The sequence below is a fragment of the Macaca thibetana genome, chromosome 7 (assembly GCF_024542745.1).
Source record: "Macaca thibetana thibetana isolate TM-01 chromosome 7, ASM2454274v1, whole genome shotgun sequence".
Classification (NCBI taxonomy): domain Eukaryota; kingdom Metazoa; phylum Chordata; class Mammalia; order Primates; family Cercopithecidae; genus Macaca; species Macaca thibetana.
Genome location: NC_065584.1, coordinates 50,735,580 through 50,763,175, shown reverse-complemented (window position 1 = coordinate 50,763,175; position 27,596 = coordinate 50,735,580). Strand labels below are relative to the sequence as shown.

General features: G+C 38.6%; 1 protein-coding gene and 1 pseudogene across 1 annotated transcript in view; both read left to right on the top strand.

Moving 5' to 3' along the window:
• NAA30 (N-alpha-acetyltransferase 30, NatC catalytic subunit) overlaps positions 1-27,596 on the top strand; it is an 834,104-nt gene that overhangs the window by 401,362 nt on the left and 405,146 nt on the right. The gene's annotated exons all lie outside the window — the stretch shown is intronic.
• On the top strand, positions 16,713-17,925 carry LOC126959935 (60S ribosomal protein L3-like; annotated as a pseudogene).

Genomic DNA, 27,596 nt, shown 5'->3' with positions numbered 1-27,596 from the left:
AAGCTTTCTCTCAGTGTGTTGACTAAAAAATTAATAGTCCTTTGTATTTTTCAACATCCTAGATATTTTTACATAGAATGATCCAAAATATATGTTAATTAAAAGCCATTTACAAGATCTGAGAAAGAAAACATCCCTACCTGAATTGTTCTGAATTGTATATTGTGGAAAGGAACCATCCCATTGGCCTTAGACAATTAACTATAGGCTCTCAACACTCATAACTTAAATGTTAAAACACTCAAGGGAAGGGATGGGAAATGGCCCATGGAAATGTCTTAATCATGTTTATAAACCTATGGAGGTAGTAAATAAAAATTCTTAAAGGAAAACCCTTAAGACATTCCTGGAGGAAATACCTTTCATCTAATGATATCTGACTGTTAAGAGGATCTATGTGTGTGAGCGTGTGTGTGTGTATACACACATATATATATGTGTGTATATATATGTGTGTATACTGCATACACATATATGTGTATATATAATGTGTATACACATAATTTAACAGATTCACATACACATATATATATTGTGTGTATACACACACACATTTTATACATACATACACATCTATGTATTCTAACCTCCCTTATGGGGAGATATGATTCAATCTAAATATATCAAATAATGAAATATCCCAATGGCAATCAGTATGACTTTCATGAACTCTGTCCCTTTATTTCCACATTTTCTGTTAATTAGAATTTGAAGTCAGGAGATAAGAGACTAGTTCATTTATCTTTTTTTTTTTCAATGTCCAAGCTCTACTTCCTTTCACTTCCTCTCCAAAAATGTTGCAACCTTTTACAGTCTAATCAACTTCTGCTACATGGTGCCATTATTTGTCCCCTGAAAAATGGTCTCAGCTGATCATCTGAAGAGCAAAATCTAAAAATGTCCTACTTTCTAGAAATAAAAATAGTGTCTTCTCTGGTTTCAGACAAAGTCTTTGGGCTGGGGGAAAATTATCTGCCTAAGAAAAACAAACACTCTTTCTACTCTGTGTTTGTGTTTGCATGGATCAATTGTGAGACAAACAACATTCATTGACAGTTGCTGGCCATGAGTCTGCCTGTTTGAAATACCTTAGTCAGGAGAAGTACCACAAACTGAACCGAACAATCTCTCACAAAACATCTGCAACCATCTGACCCTGGCCTTAACCTTTAAATCTATCTTTTCATATTCATCTCAAAAGACCTTGTCAATGGCCAAGGAGACTCAAGAAAAGGATTCTTCAACAAACAAAAAAGATACAGAGGAAATTCAACCCAGATTAGGTGGCAGAAGATAATACAGTTTGCTCATTTTTATTCTGCTGCTCAAACTGGAGTTGAATTCATTTTCACTTTATCTTTATTCATGTTATTTAAACATAACATTCATTAGGATTGTGAACTGCAACAGATAGAAGAGAACAAAACTACTCGCCAAATTTGTTGGGCATCTGTTCCCACTAGAGGCGGCCCCTTGCCAGCTCCACATCATGTCATTTTTTTTCCCTGAATTCATTTCAAAGTCAATCCATCAGTTTATGAACTGTTTGATCAAACTTGTCATTAACCAAGTGAAACATTTAATTTGTATTAACAAAAATGGGACAAATAATTAGTACAGAGATTAACCATTTCACTTTTTTCCCCCTGCATTTTATTTATCAAACCTGTTCATTGTTGATACAACTTTTTCATGTGACACTATATGGTTTCTCTTGAAATAATGGAAAACATTTTCAAAAAATGAAAATACTTATGAACCGATGGCCATTAAAGAAAATCCATGCAAATAGGTAGATCTAACAGCCACCACTAGTAACTGCTAATTTCTAGTTGCTATCTTCATTAAGATAGAGCATAAGTTTCTCAATGGCAAAGAGACTGAATTGAGCCAACGGGCCGAAGACTTACAAGGAAATTACCACAGCTCTATTAAGTATCAAGAGAGATTTTATTTTCATTTTTTGAATAAAGCTAAAGTTTCATTTTAGTTTCCAACTATACTCTCACAAATGGAGTAAGTAACTTACCACAAAGAGCTCACCTCCTCTCTACATTTGCCTACAATGTTTATTTCAGTTTTTCCAGCCCAAATTGCTATTTATATAACACATGCATTAGAAATAGAACCATTGCTGTTGGTGGGGATTTTTGCTCTTGGGAAGACTTAGTCATCATCTCGTGCAATTGCTGTGACCGTGACCTCACTGGACATTTGTCAGCATAGCTATGACATTTGTTAATGAACTGTTTTTGTTTTTAATTGCTTACTTAATTATGGAGCACCAACATAATAGCATTTCTAATTTGTACCATAATTGCATGCAGAGATGAAATGTTGTTGTCTATCATATGCTGCTTCTAATCATCTCTTGTTCATGACAAATTTTCCAAAGAGATATCTTCTTTAATATGATGGTATGGTGCTTGTCATTTGAATGCACACCCCTTAAATGCAATTGTGTATGTAAACTAACTTCAGACTCTCTCAATCTCTTTCTCTCTCTCACTGAGTGTATATAAAATTGCATACGTAAGTGTATATAAAGTTACTTAAATGTTTCTATTTTCAATAAGATAAAGTACACAAACATGAAAAAATATCTCCTCTGACCTATGTACCAAACATTGAAATTTTTGACAATATCTGTGACCATAACAGTTTTAAAGAATTGCTTATAAAAATAGTTAATTTAAACTGCATGAGTTCTCTTCACTATTTCATTAACATTACTGCTGCTGTATAGAATGTTCAAGATTCTATTTGCTTTGTGAATCAGTTTTCAGTATGCTTCAAATCCATCAAGGGAAAATGAGGGCCATGATTCTTCAAAATGGAATCATGAACTAAGTTTGAAAGCTCAGAGAATTAAACCAAGTTTGTCATGACCTCACTTTGAAAAATTCAGAGAGTTAAACCGAGTCTTTTGTGAGACAGAGAACAAGTAGAAACTAGGCTTCAGAAAGGAAGTAATGGTAGAGGCCACTGAAGCAAGTCACCATTGACCTATGTCCTTCTCAATGAAGTTTCTTCTTTACAGTTGGTTCCTGCAGAAAAATATATTCAATGCAATACATTAGTTATGGGCCCAACAGCACAGTTCAAAACATGTGTAGCTGACGTATGTTTTCCCCCAAAAATACAAGTATTGGGCCGTTCATTGTCATCTACACAAAGAACTGAGTCCTAAAATCCTTTACTCAACTAAATTCTTAATAAGTAAACTGAGACTAACCCTCTAATACCAGATTTGTTAAACAACATGATTTAGGTCCTTGCTATTCATGCACCTTGTACAACTAAAATGACTGGTAAAGCTAGAATCATGAAAGAGTCATTTTATGTAGCTGCTAAATTCCTCTCAAATCTCCTTGCAACTTAACGAGTAAAGAAAGCTCAATGTGTAATGCCGGCTAATGTGGTTTATGCTAGAAAATAGTATCAACCTATCTTTGTAGCTTATCTAAGCCAGGATAATACTTTTAGCCTTTATAGTAGACCCAACTCCATTTTTTCAACTCTTGACTATGTATTTCCTGAAATCCTTTTCCAAAGAGTTAAATTGGATGTGAAATCTGTACTAGGCTATGGAGCTGTCTTTGTTCTAAGTCTCGCCAGCAAAGCCTCGCCTCTGTATCACTTTCATTGCGTTCTGATTGAGCTTGACAGTGTGACAGGAAAGCAAAGGGAGGCAATTCCAAACTGAATGAGAGTCTTTTTCAGCCACACAGCAGCCTCCTCCTTAGCCCCTAAGAAAAAGAGGTAACAGATGCCGATAGCAAAGCATCCCTAACAAAGTCCTAACTTTGATGCAGGCAGAAGAAGAAAAAATGTAAAAGATTGTCTCAGCACAGGAAAACCTTGAATGGAACACAAAGGAAGCAAAATGAGCAAAATCGTGGTGCAGAAAATGGCTGGGAGAGTTATGTAGCTATCGTACATTTCAGAAATTATTTAACTCTCAACAAGAGGTTAGGATCTGCAGAATCTTCTCTGCCAGGTATGGCACAACTGGAATAGTTGCATTATATGGGGCCCGAGCAAAAGGTGATCAGCGATGTTGTGATTGCTTGGCATGGAGGACGTTCATGATGAATGCCCTGTCCCTTGGGTGGAAAGTAAAACTCCACTGAAATGATAACTTTATAGTATAGCCATTACCTTTGTACTCTGGGGAGTAGATCTTTTCTGATTGAACGCAGTGTTCAGTGGCTCTTATAATTTTTTACTTTAATAAGTTCTATAATTAAGTGGATTGGAGCATCATTACATTATACTGCTTTATATACGGAGGGATCCGCACCTGGCCTCATCAAAGAGTGGTTTCTGAGGTACGTTGATCTCTAAAAGTGAACTATGTTAGTTGCATGACAAAAATGTATTGTAAGGTATAAGCACTGAGAATATACTTATACTCATTTCTCTTATACTAGTTTCTCTTATTAAGAAACTGATTTAAAATATCAATATCTGTGCAATGCATCTTAATCCTTGTGGCAAGAACATGAATCAAAGTAGGAAAGATCTGTCCAGTTGGACCAGGGTATTGCTAATGCCCAAATAGTTCTGAGCCCATTGCTAAGATAAACACTGAGAAACACAAGTGATTCTCTTGAATCTGTATGCAAGCCCTCAGGCTAGAATATCAGATTCTGAGAGTTTGTAGAAATAACTCGCTGCTTTAGTGGTAGGAGTGGAGACACAGATAGAGAACAGTGTCTCATAGCGCTCTTGTTTGTATTTGTCTTCATGTATTTTCAGAGATTTAAAAACTCCAAAATTAACATGATATAAAGATTGTTATAATCTATCATGTAAAATAGTGGGGAGCATTTAAATGAAGAATTCCTTCCTTGATAATCCTCAGTGGCTGATGTGCTTGGTAAAGCTCTGTGAATTCAGAGCTCAGTGACATGATAAACATCCCCTAAGGAGTCCTTATTGGCTATTGTGGTATCTATATGCTGGTGGGGTGGCAGTATAAATAATACAAGCATTAGGTCTTATTAGAGGCTAAACCTAGGCAAGAACCTGGTTCACTAGGCTAAACACTTTTTGGGGGGATATTAATATCACAGGGGATTTTTACGTTACATATTTTGTGGCATTCTTTTTTCTCTGGAAATTTTATGACTATTTTTTTTCTCTCAAATATGAATATGCTGCTTTGATCTCAGGTAAAAATCTCTCAATTATATACTTATGACAGGTATTAATAAAAGGTCAGATAGAGTCCATGGAAATAAAGCTTGGGCCAGGAACATAGAGCAAAAGACAGTTAGAGCAGTGCTAAAGCTACCTGCATGTTTTGCTAGAATTACGGTTGAAAATGCACAAAAGATAAAAGAGATGAAGAAAACATCATGAGAATAACCTGGAGCTTCAGAACTCCTAGTTTAACTTATAAATCATTATCTATTCATCTATGCTAAAATAATATATGTGTATAGTTTAATTGATAATTATATGTTGAGAGCAAATACTGTAATTAACATGCACAGATGCATAACTCATGTATGGAATACTCTTGCAGATTAACATGTATGTATATACAACTTCTCATATACTTAAAGTGCTAGGAAATTAACAGTGACTTGAATCATTCCTCTCATACTCAGATACAGGTTATACTATTATGTTTTCCAGATAATTAATGTCCTCTGTCTGTATTTAATATGATTTGATTTCCTTTAGAGATAGCTAATGAGATAAAACAGGCACTATGAACCAGTTAAATCAACCACCTAATCTTACACATGAAACATTAAACAGAGAGGAGGCATCTGCAATTAGCAAATTGCTTTGATGTGACTAAATATCTGGCTGTCTGCATCACCAATGTTGTAGGTCTAAGTCCCAGATGAAGCTGCTGATCTAGACGTGCTGAATGTAAATATAATGAGCACGTATTTTCTCATGTAAGCTCACTTTTTGAGGATGACAGTTCTATTGGACTCCAGGGAGCTCAGGGGGCTATAGACAAGGTATGGAGGTGAGAGAGGAACAGAGAAAAGCAATCCCACTCTCGATCAGAAAGATCCTTATTTCTTTACTGAAAAACAGACAACAGATACAAGATACTTTCAATATGTAGAAGGCTGTTGCATTACTTAATAAAATGCCGAAAATGCAGACCTGGTTAAGTGATGGCAATGATCTTATCTGAAGAGCGGATCTAGTCATTGGGCAAATCTAACATGCACCTGACTGACGCCAGCAGAAAAACTCACAATCAACATCTCTGCTGTCTGCTTGAAAAACAATTACGATGTTTACCCAGGATGTGGATGGAAGAACACATCTCTTTTTCAACGGCATAGGTGTAGCTGTGGGCAAAGCTAGGCAAGGGCCAGGCATGCGAGGAGGGTCTATACACTTACAAGGGGGTGTGACGTTTTCCTTCAGTGTAATGGGATGCTATCAAGAGGCCTTGAGAAGGGAAATGGCATTGGTTGATTTACATTTTTGAAAGACCAACCTGGAGAAGTACGGAGAAGACTGTTGGAAGAGAAAAACCAGGACATCAATTAGGAAGCTACAGAAATAAAGAAGAAAGCTTCAACATTTAAATACTTATTTAGGAAAATAATGTTAATTTTTTACTATGCGCTTTCTCCCATTCTAAGTGCTTTACAAGTGTCATCTCATTTAATTGTCAAAAAAAAAAAAAAAAACATGAAGGAGACATTATTTTTTATCACTCCCAATGAACAGATAAAGAAACTGAGGCAGAGAAAGATTTATCACTTGGTTCACAGTCTCACCGTGCAAGATGGCAGCACTGGGATATCAGTGCAGACAATCTGACCCGCACTTCCTACCCCCCAAGCCCCAACTGCCTCAAGGACACATAACTTGAGATGATCATGGTTAAAAAAAGAAAAGGAGGCCCAGCATGGTGGCTCACATGTGTAATCCCAGCACATTGGGAGGCTAAGGCAGGAGCATCAACTGAGGCCAGAAGTTCAAGACCAGCTTGAGCAATATAGCAAGACCCCCATCTCTACTAAAAATTTTTAAAAATTAGGCAGGCATGATGGTGCACACTTGTAGTCCTAACTACTTGGGAGGCTGAAGTAGGAGGATTGCTTAAGCCCCGGAATTCGAGAGTAAGTGAGCTATGATTGTGCCACAGTGCTCCAGCGTTGGTGACAGAGAAAGACCTTGTCTCTAAAAAAAAATTAAAATGAAAAAAGGAGTGATGTAATGGGAAAAAACAACAACTAAGACACGTGCATTTGAAACCCAGCTGGACTTACGGGGAAACTGATCACGATGATCAGATGTTGAATGTGAACAGTTTTAGGTGTGAGCACTAGTAGGAAAATGAACCCCATTAAGAGATTTGGGAGGAAAAGGAAGGGACAGCCGTAGCCACTGGCATTTGACTGGTGGAAAACTAGAGAGTAGTGCCTAGGTTCCAGGCATGTTCTTGAGTGTTGTTTTATTTAATTTCCTTAGAAACACTGGGAGGTAAATGTTACAGCCTCATTCTTCAAAATTTTATTAGACTTTGTCTTTTACAGGTTTACAGAAAAATTGCACAGAAAGTTTAAAAAGTTTTTTTTTTTGGTTTTTTTTTTTTGGTGAGATGGAGTTTGTTTCACTTTGTTGCTCAGGCTGGAATGCAGTGGCATGATCTCAGCTCACTGCAACCCCTGCCTCCTGGGTTCAAGCAATTCTCCTGTCTCAGCCTCCCTAGTATCTGGGACTACAGGTGCGTGCCACCATGCCTGGCTGGTTTTTGTATTTTTAGTAGAGATGGGGTTTTGCCCTATTGGCTAGGCTGGTCTCGAACTGCTGACCTCGTGATTCTCCCACCTCAGTTTCCCAAAGTGCTGGGATTACAGGTGTGAGCCACTGCACCCGGCTGAAAGTTTTTCTAAAACTATACTTTGCCCATCATATTCTTTCTCAAACTGATAAAAATTAGCCGTTTCTCTAATTAATAAAATGGGCAACATAGTCTGAATAACCTTGCCCTCAATTTCCCAACATAAGAATGATGCAGTATTTCTTTAGTTACCTGGTCCAGAAACTTAGAATTATCCTCAGGTCCTTCCCTCAGGCTACCTTCATTCCTCCATTGAATAAGTCAAAAAGTCCTATTAATTCTACTTCCTCAATAACTACAGGTTGCACCCCCTTTTCTCTATACCCACTGCAATTCATTTGTTCAATAAATATTAATTAAGCATCTACCATGTCCCAAGGCACTGTGCTATGCACTGGGGTTATACTGGTGAACAAAACAGATGGAGTCCCTGTCCTCACAGAGCTTACAATCTAGTGGGAGAGAGATGATAAGCAAGGCTATCTGAAGGAACAACCTGGGGAGTGACAGAGCAATGAAGGTGAAGCAGAGGGTGACAGGAAGGTAGTACATTAGATAGGATGGCAAGGCGTGGCCTTTGCCGAGTGAACCTTTTCACAGGAAAACATGAAGTATGTGAAGGGTGAGCCATCTGAAGATCTAGGAGAAGCACTCTGGCAGAGAGAAAAGAAATTCCAAGGATCTAAGGTGAGACAGAGCTTCTAGAAGGCTGGTTTGTCTAGAGTGGAGAGAGAGTGAAGTGATGAGGTCAGAGAGCTAGGCAGGGGGCCATGAATGCGGGGAGGGTCTATGCACGTGTAAGGAGGTGGGACATTTTTCTTTAGTGAGATGGGATGCTATTGGGAGGCCTTGAGAAAGGGACTGACATGAGTTGATTTACCTTTTGAAAGACCAGCCTGACTGCAGTGTGGAGAAGATTATTGGAAGAGAAAAACCAGGACATTGATTAGGAAGCTGCAGAAATTTGGGCAAGCGGTGGAGAAGCCGATTGCTGTGCAGGTGGCAAGAAGCGATCAGATTCAGTGTGTGTTTTGAAGGCAGAGTCAGTAGGATTTGCAAAAAAAAAAAAAAAAAAAAAAAAAATACATGGAGGGGCTTTTAGGGAGGAAAATGGAACTATCACAATGACCCCTATGTATTTAGCCTGAGCCAGATACCTCGATATAATTATAAAATGATTCATCTTTTTGCCATTCAGGGAGAGATCATCTTTCTCATATAGTGAGTTTCCTTGTAAATGTGAATTTATTTCTAGATTTTTGGCTCTGTTACTTTGATCTGTTGCTGGACGACGACCACACTTTTAATTCCTAATTAAAAAATAATAAAAATTACCAATTTAGATTCAATTTATATATTATAAATTTATAATATAGATAAACATTTTTAATAAAATTAATTTTCTAATATTCTTATTTCTCAGCTCTGCTTTGGTTATTCTCACATGCTAATTCTACAAATAAACTTTAGAATTATTTTTGTCACATTTATCAAAAAAGGCCTACTAGGAATTTGTTTTATTTATTTATTTATTTATTTTTCAAGACAGGAGCCTCAGTATGTTACCCAAGCTGGCCTTGAACTCCTGGGCTCAATTGCCTGTCTTGTGCCTCCCAAAGTGCTGGGATTACAAGTGTGAGACACCGTGCCCAGCCAGGAATTTGTTTTTGTATTATATTTATAGTTTAGCCTGTTTTATTGTTTTTCTTTTCTTTTCTTTCTTTTTCTTTTTTTTTTTTTTTAAGACAGATTCTCTTGTAGCCCAGGCTGGAGTGCAGTGGCATGATCTCTGCTCAATGCAACCTCTGCCTCTCAGATTCAAGCAATTGTCCCACCTCAGCCTTCCAAGTAGCTGGGATTACAGGTACCCGCCACCAGTCCGGCTAATTTTTGTATTTTTAGGCAAGATGGGGTTTTGCCATGTTGGCCAGGCGGATCTTGAACTCCTGACCTCAAGTTATCTGTCTGCCTCAGCCTCCCAAAGTGCTAGGGTTACAGGCATGAGCCACTGTGCCTGGCCTATAGTTTAGTCTGTAATGACATTTTAAGTTTTTCTTTTCATACTTATCAGTGTCCTCTGTATGTTTTGTTTGTTTGTTTGTTTGTTTTTGAGAGAGGACCTCTCTATATTGCCCAGGCTAGTCTCAAACTCCTGGGCTGGGCTCAAGCGGTCCTCCCACCACAGACTCTGGGATTACAGATATGAACCACCATGCCCCCTAAAGGGGATGATGTGCTTGCTCTCAGGTTTTATAACTTCCTTAATATAAAGCAGACACATTTCTGGTTTTTATTTTTGTGTGTGTGAATAGGAAACTACTTCATAAGTTTGAATGTTGTGACTACTTTTTATAGGCAATGTGAAAGTTATTATCATGTTCATATTTTAAACAGATAATCTACTAAATTCTCTTAAATTTCGAATAGTTTTTCAGTTGATTCACTTGGGTTTTTAAAAACTATAATCTTTATAATCTGCAAATAATGACACTTCTGCCTCTTCCTACCCAATATTTATGCTTCTTATCTCATTCTCTCATCTAATTACATTGGTGAGCACTTCCAGAACAATCATTAAATAACTGTGGTGATAACAAGTACTCCTGTCTTGTTCCTGACTTTAATGAGACTACTTCTAGTTTTTCACCATTAAGTGCTATACTGGCTATTAGTTTGTGATAACCAGATAAATATATGTTTTTAAAATATGGCTTTAAAAATTTTATTCTATTACCACTATAGTAAGATCTATTAAAAAGTTAAGACTTTTTATTTTTGTTTGCAAATATTGAAATCATCCTGTGGTTCAAGTTCTCTGATCTATTTATATGGTAAAATCTCTTAACAAATTTTATATTATTATTTATATTATGAAACTCCTCAGAAGTCTGGAATTACCCCCATTTGGTATTTTGTAATCGTACTCATTAGTCAGATTAGCCTGTAGTTTTTGTTTGTTTGTTTCTGTGCCATTGTGGCAAACCCCTGGCATCACTGTTGTACTGCCTTTGTAAGAAGAATGATTTCCTTCAACTCTGATATAATTAAATGATTTAATTATTTCAGTCCATGGAAAGCCATTTGGTACTGGCCTTTGAGTAGTACTTCCTTGACCAGTTTGTGGTGGCTAGATAGGTTTTCTATCAGTTAAATGGAAAAGAGGGACAGGCACGGTGGCTCACACCTGTAATCCCCACACTTTGAGGGCCAAGGCTGGTAGATCACAAGGTCAAGAGTTCAAGACCAGCCTGGCCAACATGGTGAAACCCCGTCTTTACTAAAAATACAACAAAATTAGCCAGGTGTGGTGGCTGGCACATGTAATCCCAGCTACATGGGAGGCTAAAGCAAGGAGAACTGCTTGAACTGGGAGGTGGAGATTGCAGTGAGCCAAGATCGCGCCATTGCACTCCAGCCTGGACTCCATTTCATAATAAAAAAAGAAATCTAGTTTTGTAGACTTATATTGTCTAAGGAAATGGTCTATTTTACTCAGGTTTTGATATTAGCATAGATGATAAGAATTGTTTAATATTTTACATAAAGTTGGGGTTTGCTTTCTTTTACGTTTATTTGGGTGCTCTTATCATTTACATGTATTGTTATAGCATGTGTTTGACCTTATGTCAGTCTTTGTATTACATATTTTATGAGTTTAATACTTTCTTTCCACCCTCTTTGTTACTGCTGTCTTTGTAAGAGTAGAGATTGTTTATTTAGGAAGTCTAAAAGTCTAAAAATCAAAATTATTCTGCCAGTCCAACTCCTATGGGGGTGCAACTCAAACAATGTAGGTGAGGTAGAAAGGTTATGATGAATGAAAAACAGTTTCTAGTTGTTCCATGTTGTAAAAAATTTCATACATTTTATTTTAAAATGGTGATTCGTTACTAAGCAGAAAATGCTCTGTAGGTACATTCTGAGAAAAAAATTTGAGGAAAAAAAATGACTAGCAAGGGCAAGCAGATACCTCTTTCCCAGAGAGCTTGTTACTTCATCCATTGTCTTCTGGTTTGCAAAAGTTGTTACAACATATCCTGATAATGAGTGATTTTTGCCACTATATAAAGATCAAGCAGAATTTCTTGGTGAATGTAACTTTTATATATTTATATGCTTACATTATATTCCCATCTCCTTCCCTACATTTTTAAGGCAACGTGGGTGCATTTCACAAAGGAATTAAGTAAAACATATTTATTATGTTTATAGTGTACAATGCTAACTTTTATAGGTAAGCCTGATGTTTTAAACTGATGCAAAATTATGACAAGCAATTTAATATTCAATTCTTTGGCATGATATATTATTTATAATAAAAAGAGATATTCAAAATATATACATTTTTAAAGACTATTTCTTAACTTGACCTATTTCCTTTATTACACACTACATTTATATACTCAAATTTGTTCTTTGATTACCCAGCTCTTTTGGAAGGTACATATGTATACTGTCATTAATCTGAACAGGTTAAGTCCTTGTAATTCTGGATAAAAGATCTCCTACTGTAAGTAATCAGTGTTTCCACCCCTTTAGCCCTCCTCCAACCAGCCCTGCCAGCATTATATTATTGAATGTAGACATTGTTTTTTATTACATCAGCAGTGAATTTTACAACTTGTAATAATATTCATATGTCTATATTTCTCAATTATCAATTTAAAAAATTAAAATTTCTATTAGTCCTTTGTTGAAGATGAGGAAATTTGCTCAGTTTACATCTTTTTTTTTTTTTCTTTTTTTCTTTTTAGAGGCAGGGTCTCACTCTGTCTCCCAGGCAGGGGTGCAGTGGTGCATTCACAGCTCACTGCAGCCTGGAACTCCTGAGCTCAGGCGATCCTCCCACCTCAGGCTCCCGAGTAGCTGGGACTATAGACAGGCGCCACCATGCCCAGCTAATTTTTAAATTTTTTGTTAAGACAAGACCTTGCCTTGTTCCCCACACTGGTCTTGAACTCCTGATGATCCTCATGCTTTGGCTCCCCAAAGTTCTTGGATTACAGGTGTGAGCCATTGCACCCAGTCACTTTATATCTTTTTAGATCCTCTTTCTCTTTAGCCTTCTGTTTTTGTTAATACTATAGGACACCAAATCCATTATTATTTTAAAAATATTATTTAGCTTTGATTTGAAGGTTTTAAAGATTGACTTTATATTTGATAATTACCTAGGTGTAATAAGCATCACTATTTAGACTTCATTCAGTGTGTTCACATTTATTTAGCACACATAAGGAGTCCTTAGGACAAAGCTTTTCCATCTCCAAGTTAATTTTGAATTATTTTTTAATTGGGTAGATTATCTTATCAAATAATTTTTTTAAGAAGAAGTTATAGGTAGTATGTCTCTTGAATCTTTACATATTTGAGAATTTTGTTGTTATCTTTACATGTTGGACAACAACTTCTCTGGGTCGCATGATTTTCCACTCAAAATTTGTCAGTCATTGCTCCCCTGTCCTGTGGCCTCAAATGTTGCTATGGAGTGGTCCGAAGCTAGCCTGGTATTTCCCTTCTTTGATTTGTTTCATCTGTCTGGGTGTTAGGAGAATTCTTTTTCTATCCTTGAAGTTTAGTAATTTCAGCAGGAAATATGCCTTAGATAAATTATAATATATTAATTAATTTAATCTGAAGATTCCGCTCTTCTGTGATATCTGAAACTTTTTCTCTGCTATATCCGAATATTTTTTCCTTGACTTTAGGAAGAGCGATTATCTATATTTGGTAACTAGGTTGGGTACCTTCCATATCTACTAACTTCTTTGTAACTTCTTTTTAATTTTTTCCCCTTTCCTCTTCATTCTGTGTGGTTTTCTCATCTATCAACAAGATCACAAACTCAGTTTTCTGCAATTTTACTTGATGTTTCTAAATCATTTATTATTATGATGATTACTATTATTATTATGTATTTTTTGAGACAGGGTCTCACTGTGTCACCCAGGTTGGAGTGCAGTGACAGGATGATGACTCACTGCAGCCTCAACCTCCTGGGCTCAAGTGAACCTCCCACCTGAGCCTCCCACGTAGCTGCGACTACAGGCATCCACCACCACACCAGGTTAATTTTTGTTTTAAGATTTTTCATAGAGACCAGGTCCCACTATCTTGCCCAGACTGGACTCAAACTCCTGGGCTCAAGCAATCTTCTCCCACTTAAGCCTCCCGAAGTGTTGCGATTACAGGTGTGAGCCATCATGCCCAGCCTAAATCATTTATGATTTCTGCAATGAAATTATTTTTTCCTTTGCCTCTGCCTGCTTCCTTTAGATTTCATTGTTTTCTTGTCTTTTTATGTTTGATATCATCTTTCATAGAGCCCGTGTTCTCTTTAATTATATTAAAGTCTGAGCCATTTGTTTTATCAAATTTTTCTCCTGATTCTCATTCTCTTTTGAATGTGCCTCTTCTTTATATGTATTCAGCCTGCCTGCCTTCCTTCCTTCCTTCCTTCCTTCCTTCCTTAATAATAATCATTGCATAGGTCACATAACTTTTTTTCTCTTTTTAACCCAGGAATGTTTTATATTCTGGCCTGTGATCTGCCCCTAAATTTCCTGGGTAGATTCTTTTCATTTTTCTTATTTACTTGGGCTTTATTAGACTTTTCTCTTGTAAAATTAACCTGGGCATTGGGATGTATGTACTTTGGTGCTTTTTGTTCCTTTTTTCCCAACTGTCTCTAGGGAATAATGAGAAGGCACAGGACCTAAATAGCTGAAGTGGGAAAACCTTCTCTCTCACCCTGTCTTACACACATCTATTCTGAGGATTTTTGTTGACAGTCTGGTATTACAGGTCAAGGCCTTTTTGCCACATTAGGGAAACATCCATTTCTGCTTTTAATCTGCACTTGCCCTTTGCTCACCACCACAGGGTGAACCAGGACGTCACTTTTGAATGAAAGCCTTGTCTTTGGCATTTCTGTCAGTTTTTTGTAGCCAGATCTATCTTCCTTCCTTTCCTCTTTCCTTCCTCCTTCCCTCCGTCGCTTCCTTTGGATGTTCTTGCCACATATGTAATTATGGTGACATTATCCTGCAGCTCCTTGGTGGCCTCCACTCTTTTTTTTTTTTTTTTTTTCTTTGAGACAGAGCTTTGCTCTTGTAGCCCAGGCTGGAGTGCAATGGCGTGATCTTGGCTCACTGCAACTTCCGCCTCCCGGGTTCAAGCAATTCTCCTGCCTCAGCCTCCTGAGTAGCTGGGATTACAGGTGCCCACCACCACACCCGGCTAGTTTTGTACTTTTAGTAGAGACAGGGTTTCTCCATGTTGGCCAGGCTGGTCTCCAACTCCCAACTTCAGGTGATCTGCCCGCCTCGGCCTCCCAAAGTGCTGGGATTACAGACATGAGCCACCGTGCCTGGCCTGGTGGCCTCCACTCTTACTCTCTCCACACCTGCTGGCTCCCACAGAGGCCTCCACTGAGTCATTGAGGCCAAGCAGTTTCATCCTTTGAAGGGGAAGATGTTCCTTTTCTCTTTGTTTCCTACTGTAGACTGAATGTTTGTGTCCTCCCCAAATTCATATGTTGAAACCTAAGCTCCAGGGTGGTGGCATTTGGAGATGGGGCCTTAGGGAAGTGATTAGGTCATGAGGGGGGAGCACTCATGAATGGGATTAATGCCCTTATAAAAGAGACACAGAGAATTCCCTGTGCCTTCGGCCATGTGGAGACACAGCACAAAGACAGCCGTCTATGAACCAAACAGCAGACCCTCATCAGACATCAAATCAGCAGGTGCCTGGATCTTGGACTTCCCACCTCCAGAACTGTGAGGAATACATTTCTGCTGTTTATAAGCCACCCAGTTTCTGGTATTTTGTTAGAGCAGCCTGAAAGAAATAGAACATTACACTGCATTAAGGCTTCTTAGATGCCAAATCACTGTTTAGCATGTTTATTGTTTTGCATTATAAGCATCTGGATTTATTTTTAAAACTGTATGACCAGTGCTATGTTAGTGTGACTTGGGCACACTAGTACCCACTGTGCACTGTGCCTAGAATCAGCCTGACTCTAATGATCCAAGTCCTGGGGTTGAAAGTGGTCCCCAGCCCCCGCTAACTCCTCTCACGTGGTGAGCTTTCTCTTAGGTTCACCTCTGTTCTTGCAACATGGCCTCAGTCGTAGCCACTTGGTTTATCAGATCTATCATACTACCTTTGAACCTCTGGTGGGGAGAAAAAGGTCAGACTGAATCCTGTTCCTTTCCTCCCATGGACTACTCTAACTCCACATGTATTTAGGCTAATCAGATTTCTCTGGTAGCCTCCAGCACCCAAATTTTTTAACAAGAATATTGGAGGGTCAATAATATCTAACTCCACACATTAACTCTATGCTCAAGTTCCTTGCATGTTTCCTACTTATACCTGGCACATCCGAAGTTGCACGTTCCATCAGAATGTCGGATTAAAATGACCTTGGTCCTGTACTCTCCTAGCCCTGAGGACTTGAGCAGCCAGTGGCAGTGCCCACAAAATGTGACTGTTACACAGCCAGCCCAGTGGGCGATATAACCCCTGAGCGCCTTCTTCAAATAAGAGAGTGTTGGACCTACCAGTGCCCAGATTTTAGCACCTTCTCTCGTTCCATGGGTTCATTCATGCAATAAAGCCAGACTCATTCATGTGATACAGAGAACATAAAATATTTGTTGAGCTCTACTCTACTACATTCCAGGCATTATTTGCAGTGATGGCAATATAATTGTGAACAAGAAACCAGTTCCTGCCCTCACAGAGCTTCCAGGCCAGAGGTATTCTAAGCTTGAGAGATGGGCTCTGCCAAGCTAGAGTTTACTTTCTTTTGGCTTGTATGTTAATTCAAAGGCAGTATCTCACTCTACCAGTGGGATTTGACGGCGTGATGTCTCACAGAAAGTTCGCTCCCAGACGTGGGTCCCTCAGCTTCCTGCCTCAGAAGCACACAGCAGCAGGCATCGTGGGAAGGTGAAGAGCCTCCCTAAGGATGACCCTTCCAAGCCGGTCTGCCTCACAGGCTTCCCGGGATACAAGGCTGGCATGACCCACATCATACAGGAAGTCGACAGGCCAGGATCCAAGGTGAATAAGACGGAGGTGGTAGAGGCTGTGACCATTGTAGAGATAACACCCATGGTGGTTGTGGGCATTGTGGGCTACGTGGAAACCCCTCAAGGCCTCTGGACCTTCCAGACCGTCTTCGCTGAGCACATCAGTGATGAGTGCAAGAGGCGCTTCTATAAGAACTGGCATGAATCTAAGAAGAAGGCCTTTACCAAGTACTGCAAGAAATGGCAGGATGAGGATGGCAAGAAGCAGCTGGAGAAGGACTTCAGCAGCATGAAGAAGTATGGCCAAGTCATCCGCGTGATTGCCCACACCCAGATGTGCCTGCTTTCTCTGCGCCACAAGAAGGCCCACCTGATGGAGATCCAGGTGAATGGAGACACCATGGCCCAGAAGCTGGACTGGGTCCACGAGAGGCTTGAGCAGCAGGTACCTGTGAAGCATGTGTTTGGGCAGGACGGGATGATCGACCTCATCAGAATGAGCAAGGGCAAAGGCTACAAAGGGATCACCAGTCGTTGGCTCACCAAGAATCTGCCCCACAAGACCCACCAAGACCTGCTCATGGAGTCCTGTATTGGGGCATGGCATCTTGCCCGTGTTGCCTTCTCTGTGGCACGTGCTGAGCAGAAAGGCTACCATCACCGCACTGAGATCAATAAGAAGATCTATAAGATTGGCCAGGGCTATCTTATCAAGGATGACAAACTGATCAAGAACAATGCCTCCACTGACTATGACATGTCTGACAAGAGTATCAACCCTCTGGGTGGCTTTGGCCACTATGGTGAAGTGACCATTGACTTTGTCATGCTGAAGGACTGTGTGGTAGGAACCAAGAAGTGAGAGCTCACCCTCCCCACAAGTCCTTGCACCAGCAAACCAAACGGCGGGCTCTGGAGAAAACTGACCTTAAGTTCATTGATACCACCTCCAAGTTTGGCCATGGCCACTTCCAGACCGTGGAGGAGAAGAAAGCATTCATGGGACCACTCAAGATAGACTGAATTGCAAAGGAAGAAGGAGCTTAATGCCAGGAACAGATTTTGCAACTGGTAGGGTCTCAATAAAACCTATTTTCCACTGGAAAACAAAAACAAAAACAAGAAAAAGACAAAGGCAGTATCTCTTCAAACAGCAGGGACTTGCATTGAAGCTGTGTGAGTTCACCTTTGTTTTGTAGGCATAAATCACCACCCCCTTTAAAAAACAAATAAAATGTATTTTCTAAAGTTAACTTATGTAAGAGAAAGTTCCAGAAATGCTGCCTGGTCCTGAAGGGCAAGTGAAGCATTAGCCTGTCTCCCCGAGGCTTTGTTTCAAAACTCCACAGGTCCATTTGCACCCTGTATTTTGAATGTGATCAGCTACATAATAACCCTTTACTTTTTTCCACACTATGGCACCTTCCTTGGAAGAGCTTAAGGTGTTTTACAGCCATTATCTCATCAACCCTCACCCTGGGGAGTGCTGGGGGTGGCACAGCATATATTATTGTCTCTATTTTACAGAAGGGGACATTATGATGGCACAAGAAGTTAAGTGTCTTGAGCAATAGTACAAAGGAAGTCAAGTGGAACTAAGAACAGAAACAAGTTTCACAAACAGGTTTTTGCTGCCCTGTCATAAATCTATCTGCTTCCCTCTATCAGAAAGAACAGAGTAGGCTTGGTGATGGTACTGAAGGTTTGATCTTCGGTTAAAAAGAATGGGTTAAATGTACGTTGGGAGGAAAGAGCAGATGAGTTAAGTTGAATCATCCAGGGTGATAGAGAGCTGCTTAATAAATGTCTTCAAACAATACACGCATGTACTTCATGCCTACTCCAGGCTGCAATGCTGCTAAGTGCTGTAGGAGAAATCTAGAAAGGCTCTCATCAGTACAGAGTAGGTACTAGATACAAATTTGTTGAAGGAAAGAAGGAAGGAAGTTGGGATATCTTTCTCATCTTCAAGGAGCTTGTAACTGGGGAGGGAGAAAAACTACAAACTATTACAAAAGTAAGTATGTGCTGAACTAGGGAGTATTCTCTGTTGATGCAATAGGAGCTCAGAGAAGGAAGAAACTGCTGCTGCCTGGAGTGATCATAGAAACCTTCTTGCAAGGCATAGAACCTGAATTAGGGTTGGAGAAGCGGGGAATTCTGGAGAGGTGAAAAGGAGGACAGATACTATCTTTGGAAGTGCAAGGGCCTGACAAGGTTGGTGAATGAGGCATACGTAGGAAGGTGTGCAGCCACATGGCATGTTTTCTAAAAAAAAGGAAGTGGATTTTGCAAGATTGGAAAGTGGGATTGTTTCTTTCAATAGGTATTGTGAAGTGTCTGCTATCCACCAGAAGACAAAGGGTAAAGAATCAAGGCAAACTTCTAGATTCTGAAGTTGAAAGAATGTCATTGTCAAGAAAGAAAGCTTGTATTTTGGAGTGTTTTTAATTTTTAAGTGTGTAATAACTTCAGGACATTAGTGTCAGTGCATTTATTTTGAAACTTTATTGATGCCTTCATTTTCTCAGAGTGTCTGTTTCTTCCTTAAAGTGAGATTGAGCACAAAATTGTTTTCCGCTATTACTGAATTAGTAATCTTTTTTATTTTTTAATTTTTTACTTTTATGTATTGTTTTACTCTGTTTTATTTAGTGAAACATTGTTATTATAACTATTATTTTTACTGTTATTCAATTCTAATTAAACGAATTATTGCATCCATTACCATCCCATCTCTGCTTCACATTTATCCCTTATTATGGCCAATATCTGGCAGATATTTTTCCACCAACTTTCTTCTTCTGACTTAGGTTGAACAATTAGACTTATACATTTTGAAAACAGCTATTAGTGTATTTTGGCATTTTCAACCTCTTCAGGAATCAAAACTCTTACTTAGTCTCTTTTTCTCTTCCACAAAACAGGGAAGATGAAAAGCTTCAGAGACCAAAATCTCCTTTATTCCCACATAATGTCAGCCTAAAACTAGGGGGAGATTATCAAAATAAGAAAAAAAATTAACTCAACATCATAGGAAACACATATCAACCCAAATAGGAGATTTCAGGTTATTGATGATTTCAGTTATTGGGGGTCTGAAGAAGGCAAGAGGGAGTCTAGCTTCAGAGTTTGGAGGCACTTTGGACTCGGATGATTCTCAACAGAGAGGCTAAGTTGGAGGTATTGATAGGTGCCAGTGCAGAAAAATAGGATCTGTAGATTTGAAGACCAGTCTCAGATATGATTTGGGGGTGGGGTACACGGGCAAGAGGCTTAGGTTTCTATATTTCAAGTATTCTAAGCATACAGCAATAGGGAGAAAAATATGTAGAAAAGAGACAGGCAGAATTTTTCTGAAGTTCATTCTCTCATTTATTACCTTTCCATCTAATGGAGAGCCTTACTGAGAATGAGGTTCATATCAAATTCCTCTTTCTCTTTTCTGTCTTTGAATGTTCCCAGTTTAATTCGAGTGCATGCATTATCAAGCATCTGTTTTAATTACAGCTATTGTTAAGGTAGTGAATCAGTTGTCGTCTCTCACCAACCAAAATCCTATATTGCTAAATTTTTGTACAATCAAAGATACAATAAATATAAAAGGAATTCTTGTATATCAGCGTGAAAAAAATGCATACAACTTCTTTGCTCACTGATGCAACCAAAACACCCAGGAGTTATTATAATGTGCATTCCCTTGACACAGACTTTTATTTCATGCAAATGACTGTGATTAAGATTCAAATACTTTTTTTTTCATTTTCACACATTACTTAATCAATGTGAAGTACTGTGTAAAAATTGCATCTCTTCATAACAGTGATTTTGACCAAGTCAAGTGTTGCTCCTAGAATTATAATCCAGACTTGTGATTCAATTATCATTTAGAGACTTTCTAAATTCAAATTAAGTTCACTCTTTCCTCCTCCTCCCAACACTGTAAACTTAATATCAGTATGGATCATTTGTAAGGTATGATCAAAATAACTTTCCATTGCAAGGAAATGTCCATTGTGATGTCTGATTTTTCCTTTACTTGCAAAAAGAGGCACAGCAATCAATAGGAACTAGCCATTAAAATGTATGAAAATGCAGAAGGTACCATCTATTTTTCCATTTATGTTAACTTAGCTTTTAGGCTGAATAAAATTGACACTCCCCAGAATACTTATCTATTTAAACCTACTTGGAATAGTTGCACAAACTCCATTTAAAGTTAAAAAGAACCCATGGAATGCTTAAAGTTTGGCATCCCTGTTTGATAAATTAACTACAGGACATTCAAAAAGCACATTCTTATAGAATCAACAAGGCATGCATAAAATGAAGCAAGATTCTAGAGGCCAACTAGGCAACTCTCACACAACTATGAAACACTGATCTATTTACAGTTTACTGCACCCAAGCCAGAGGCTGAATCTTGTTTTGTTACTGTCTGTGACTACCTCTTTTTTGCTCATCTTGCATTTCATCTTTATTTGAGGAAAAATTACATTTTGCCAATGACTAGGAATTAGGCTTCAGAACTGGCAGGTTCTGGGTTCCCATAATATCAACCCCACCCATTTATTAAAAATATGTACCATAGACGGAAGTTCTCTAGCCTCCCAGTTGAAAATAAAATCCAATTTTAAGTTGTTTTTCTTCTTTCAGCGTTCACGAAAAATTCCTCCTTTTGTATCCAATTGCAATAAGCAGAAAAAAACACTCATCTTTTATTCTCTATGCTTCCTAGAACAAAATACTATCTCTGCCCAGACCTGAATTTGTTGAATTTGAATTTTTTTTGAGAGAAGCAAAATTTGCATTTGATGGAGTTTGATGAATTCAAACAGACAATGTTTGAATCTGGATATTCCTTTTCAGAAGTTTCTTGGACATGCTCATGGAATGTCCTGACTCTTCTACCATGAAAAGTTGAAGGGACATTGACAATTAGTCCATTTGAAGGGTCCCAACTAAATAAGTACCCTGGCTAGAACCAAAGGTCTAGTTCTGAATTTACTGGAAGACTAGGAAATATCCGTGAGATTGAAGTGGTTCTGCAGGGGGAAGAATTGTGAACTGCTATAGATTCGCCTGAGAAGCCAAGGTAGCGTTCCATGGGAGTAAGGGTAACCAACCATGTTGGGTGTTTTGAAGCTAGAACTGGGTTGTTTGAAGTCAATCTAGGCTACTTACAGAAGACCAAATGGAAAATTCCTATTTATTCTGGTCCCATTCAGGAGGTTCTGAGGATGTTTTAGGATAAAGCTTTGGAGAAAATGAATGAGACTGTGTCAGAGACTACTGGTTGGGCCTCAATGTCCAATCTTCCTCATCCCATAGCAATAGACTTTTGCTGTGCCCTTGACTGCTCAGAATAAAGGCCTCATTTCCCAGGTGCCCTGTAGCTAGCAGGGCTAGCTAACTTTTGGCCAGTGGAATGTAAGCAGAGTAGAGATCCAGAATTCCATGCCCCAAACCCTCGGGGCCAGATATGGTTTGGAATTCAGATTTATTTTGATTTTGAAGGTGACATGATGTATATACAGCTTCTTATAGAATATCTCCATTGAAGTTGTGAGGTGCTGTGAGGGCAGCACCTCACAACTAACTGCAACAAATTATAACAGAATTCACTAGTATCCCTAAGTGGGATAAATGAAGACCATAAGGCCAGGTGTAGCGGCTTACACATGTCATCCCAGTGCTTTGGGAGGCTGAGGCTGAAGAATCACTTGAGGCCAGGCAACAAGACCAGCCTCGGCAACATAGCAAGATCCCATCTCTACAAAAAAAATTTATAATTAACCAGGTATGGTGTATCTGTCTGTAGTCCTAGCTACTCAGAAGGCTGAAGAAGGAGGATCATTTGAGCCCAGGAATTCGAGGTTACAGTGAGTTATGAGTGCGCCACTCCACTCCAGCCTAGAAGACAGAGCAAGATCCTAACAAAGAAAAGAAAAAAAAAAAGACATACATAGTCTCACATTAATTCAGATTAGCTTTTGCCTTCAAATGAATTTTTGTTGAAAACTTGTGAAAATTTTTGTTTTCAGAGTTTTTTTGGATTTTAGAATTATCTATCATTTGGCTGCTTCTAGAAAACCATAGAGACCACTGACAAATATATTTTGCCCCTTCCATGTTGCTTCCTATATCCAGTCTCCTGGAATGTAATTTTCCTCAGATCATGAGGACTGTGTTTATAAAGACAATATAAAACTATACCTATTTGGTATTTCCCTCAAAGAGCTATCATTATATTTAAAAATGTGAATACTATTAATTTATTATTGAACATACATTATGTGCAACATACCTTGCTAAGTATCTTATTTAATGTGATTATTAATTCCATTGTATGGATGAAAAAACTGAGTTATAGGAAGTTTCAGTATCTTGGCCAAGGCCCACAATCAATGAGTGGCAAAGCCAGGATTTGAAACTAAGAAGTCTTTTGTCAGGTCCGCATGTTTGTCCACGGTACTATTTATACCTTCTTTCCATGAGACCATAGTTACTAGATAAAAATATGAAGACTCATTATAGAAATCTGGGTAGAGTTGCATGTTTCTCTGTGGTTCTGGAATTGCATTTTTTAGATGCTTTTTTGGGACATGGTGCTTTTTTTCCTGCTCCATTTTAGTTGCACAAGTTTGACTCGCAATTAACCAGCTTTCTAACCATGCCACTGGACAACCCCAAAGGAAGAGAGTGAAGCTAGAATTCAGCAGTTCTCAATAATCACAGTAACGCTTAGAACCACAACCACATCATGACATTAAAGCATCATGTTACAGTGTCTTATAGCTGTCATTATTTTATAGCCATACCTCCAGGCTAAATTAAATGTGAATATAGATTTCAAAGAACCAGTTCATCTGGCATCTGGGCCATACTTGCTGGGTCACACCTGTGTGTCATTTGAGGTGTCATACACTCAGTGACTGGTGACATTTTACTGTTAGCACCCACCCACCCAAAGAAGTCACAGTCTAATAACAAAACAATCCCAGCTCAAATCTGAAATGAATTTAGAAGTTGTGAATGTGTTCACAAATAACTGTGATTATATTATTATCATTTCTGGCACCATTACCTAGAAAATATGAAAATGAAAATGTAACTAGTTAACAATAGGGAAGGGCAGTGCCGATGGAATTGGTTTTGAGTCCAGAGATGGATGTCAGACTAAGCCCTTTTCAGTTCCAGAGCTTTGGCCTCAACGCATTAGAGTAGCTGGATCTCAAAAATTACTATGGGAAACATAACAAAATATTAACAATTGCTAAATCTCGATGACAAGCAAGTGGATATTCATTATACTATTCTCCTTACTTTTATGTAAGATTGACAATTTCATAACAAAAAGTCAGAAAACAAAAAGCAAGGGAAAATCCATTCAAATGATAACTTTTAAAATTAGCATGCTAAAATGCATTATTTAAATGAAATTCTTTAGGCATTTAGCCCTGTACATTTAGCTACTGTATTCAATACAGTAGCTGCTAGGCACATGTGGTTATTTAGATTGAAACAAAAACGAATCAAAATTAAATAAAATTAAAAACTCAGTCCCTCAGTTGCACTAGCCACATTTCAATTACTCAGTAGTTACTGGTTATATATTTTTCTGATCATTTAAAAATATTGTGGTAAGCTATGCGTAACATAAAATTCATCATTTTAACAATTTTTAAGTGTACAGCTTAGTGTCATTAAATATATTCACATTGTTGTACAACTATCACCACCATCCAGCTCCAGAACTAGAAATATATATATATTTCATAAACTATTTTAAACATAAACTTTTTATCTATATTCTAATTTTAACTATTTTTTAATTGTGGTAAATATATTACAAGCATATTTAGAACCTGTTAAATTTAGTGCCGTCGTCTTTTTCCAAATTTCCTGACAATATCAGGTTGCTACTTGCTTGTCATGTTGATTGCAAACTGATTAGGAAGTCACAGAAAACTAAAGCATGGGAAATTTAAAGGAGAAAAATTATAAATTGTGAAACTTTATACATTAACTCTTTTTTTTCCCCTGGCAATGGGGAAGCAGGAGGAACTCCATTCTTGAACTGTAGCAATGAAATTAATCTCACTCCACTTGTGGACCCCCAAGGCTCTGTTCCTCTTGAGCATAATTTGAGTTAAACATCTCTACTGAAGTACAGGCTGATTGAGTCCGCAAACATTTGTGGAGGGCCCACAGGTGCAGTGCCCGTGGTGGGGCCATAATGGTGAGCAAGACAGGCAAGACTCCTATTTTCATGGAGCTTCCGTTCTAGCACGGGAAGACAGACAATAAACCAAACCACCCACAAGTAAACCAAAAGGTTTATGGAAGATGGCGATAAATGCTGCAAAGAATGAAGATAAGGCGATACAATAGAGATCACCATGAATTTATATATTATTTTATTTATTTATTTATTTATTTTTTTAGATGGAGTCTTATTCTGTAGCCCAGGCTATAGTGCAGTGGCACAATCTCAGCTCACTGCCACCTCCACCTCCCCGGTTCAAGTGATTCTCCTGCCTCACCCTCCCAAATACCTGGGATTACAGGTGCCCACCACCACACCCGGCTAAGTTTTGTATTTTTAGTAGAGACGGGGTTTCACCATGTTGGCCAGGCTGGTCTCGAACTGCTGACCTCAGATGATCTGCCCACCTTGGCCTCTCAAAGTGCTGGGATTACAGGAATGAGCCACCACACCCGGCCAAATGTATATCTTAATGTATTAGAAACTTCCACTGCTTCTAAGTCATAAGCCATCTTTAGAAGCAAGTTCTAAATTAGGTGTAAATCACCTAAAGGCAATAAAAAATGAAATGTGCCACTACCATTTGCTATTCCTGCCTCCTGGCTGTCACTTACTAACTGGTTCTACTGAACTACTTATTTAATAAGCTTGCGTCCTACAAATTTGGTGTTCAAGTAACTCACACCTTATCTTGATGTTTAAGAGAAGCCACCTGTAGCTTTTGCAAAAGAAATTTATCCAGATTGGTGCTGTGTTGCAAATTGAACTCCAGGTTTTAAATGCATAAAGGAAAAAGTCTGAAAATAGAAAAGAAAAGCCACAGATATGTCAGACAACTTTGCATAATATCTGTAATTGCCTTCTCAAGACCCGTCAAGATTTGAAGCAATGCAAGCTAATATTTCCATGGACATTTTCTCCACTGCAAACAGACAGTGGGTGCTTCTCAAGTTTCACCTCTATTCTAGGGACAAACACTTGCAGAGTGAGGAGCTGTGTGAACCTAGGAGGAAGGTAATATGAGTCAGCACAACTTTCCTCCTCTCAAGAAATACAGCAAAGCATTTCTCGTATTCCTGTGGAGTTCACCATCTTATGCATTCTATATACCTGTTTCAGTTCAGGAGAAAAATAAATGCATGACAAGAAGTATTTAGTTTTTATTAGGTAAAAGTTCAAATTATAGAGTGAGCAATGATATAAATGTCCACATAATAGGAAATAAACAAGTTGGTCGGTGTTCAAGAGAGAACTGTAAACTTTGCTTCAGGTTTTTGTTTTGACTGTAACACCTTAATCATTTTCAAGCCTTCTTGATTATCTTGCCTCTTGAATGCACACTTCTGTCAGTGTTTCATCTTTAAGATCTATTTACAGCCTTGGAAATAGCCTGGGGCAAACAGCAATTTATATAAGGACAGGCACAGAATGTGGTTTTCAATTACTCCACTATTTGGGTAACTCATGAGCTAGGGTGATGGGCATTTGAGTGGATTTTAAATGGTAATGGTGATAGAATGATGGCCAATATTTATTTGTAAGGTTTCTTAATCAGTTATCATCATATTTCATTTGTATATATCCCTTAGATTTTGGAGAAATAAATTCCCAAACTCAGTTTCTTACGTTTAGAATATTGACCACAATGAGCTGGGTGCCGTGGCTCACACCTGTAATCTCAGCACTTTGGGAGGCTGAGGCCTTGGGAGGAGTGCCTGAGCCCAGGAGTTTGAGATCAGCTTGATTAACATGGCAAAACCCCCATCTCTGCAAAAACCAAAATATAAAAATTAGCCAGGCATGGTGGTTTACACCTGTAGCCCCAGCAACTCAGGAGGCTGAGGTGGGAGGATCACTTGAACCTGGGAGGTTGAGCCTGCAGTGATCTGCGATGGTGCCACTGCACTCCAGCATTGGTGACAAAGTGAGACCCTGTTTTAAAAAAAAGAAAAAAGAAAAGAAGCATAATACAAGCATCCTTCACTGAAATCCATAAGGATAGTTTTCAGCATGAATAACAGTAACACTAATAACACAAGCTAATATTGATTGCGTACTTACTATGTGCCTAGTGCTGTGCTAAGATCTTAGCATACATTATCTCGCATAATTCTCATAACAACCTCCATGTTAGTAATGAGGAAATTAAGGGTTAGAGAAGTACAGCAGGCAGCAAAAGCATGAGCCAGCAACTCCTTGTCATCTGTCCAATAGTGGCAACGAGGTGGGAAGCTTGGAAGACTTGAATTTACCATGATCTCTATCAGAAACTGCCTCCTCCAAGCCACCCAAATAGACATTTTATCCAAGTGAGGACAGTTGCTAAGTAAATACATATGTCAATCCGGAAGACCATCCCAGGTAGAAATTCCAGAGCTGTCACTCTATCTACATATGACCATCACTGCCAAATTCCTGTTTACAGAATGCTCATGATGTCTGGAGCACT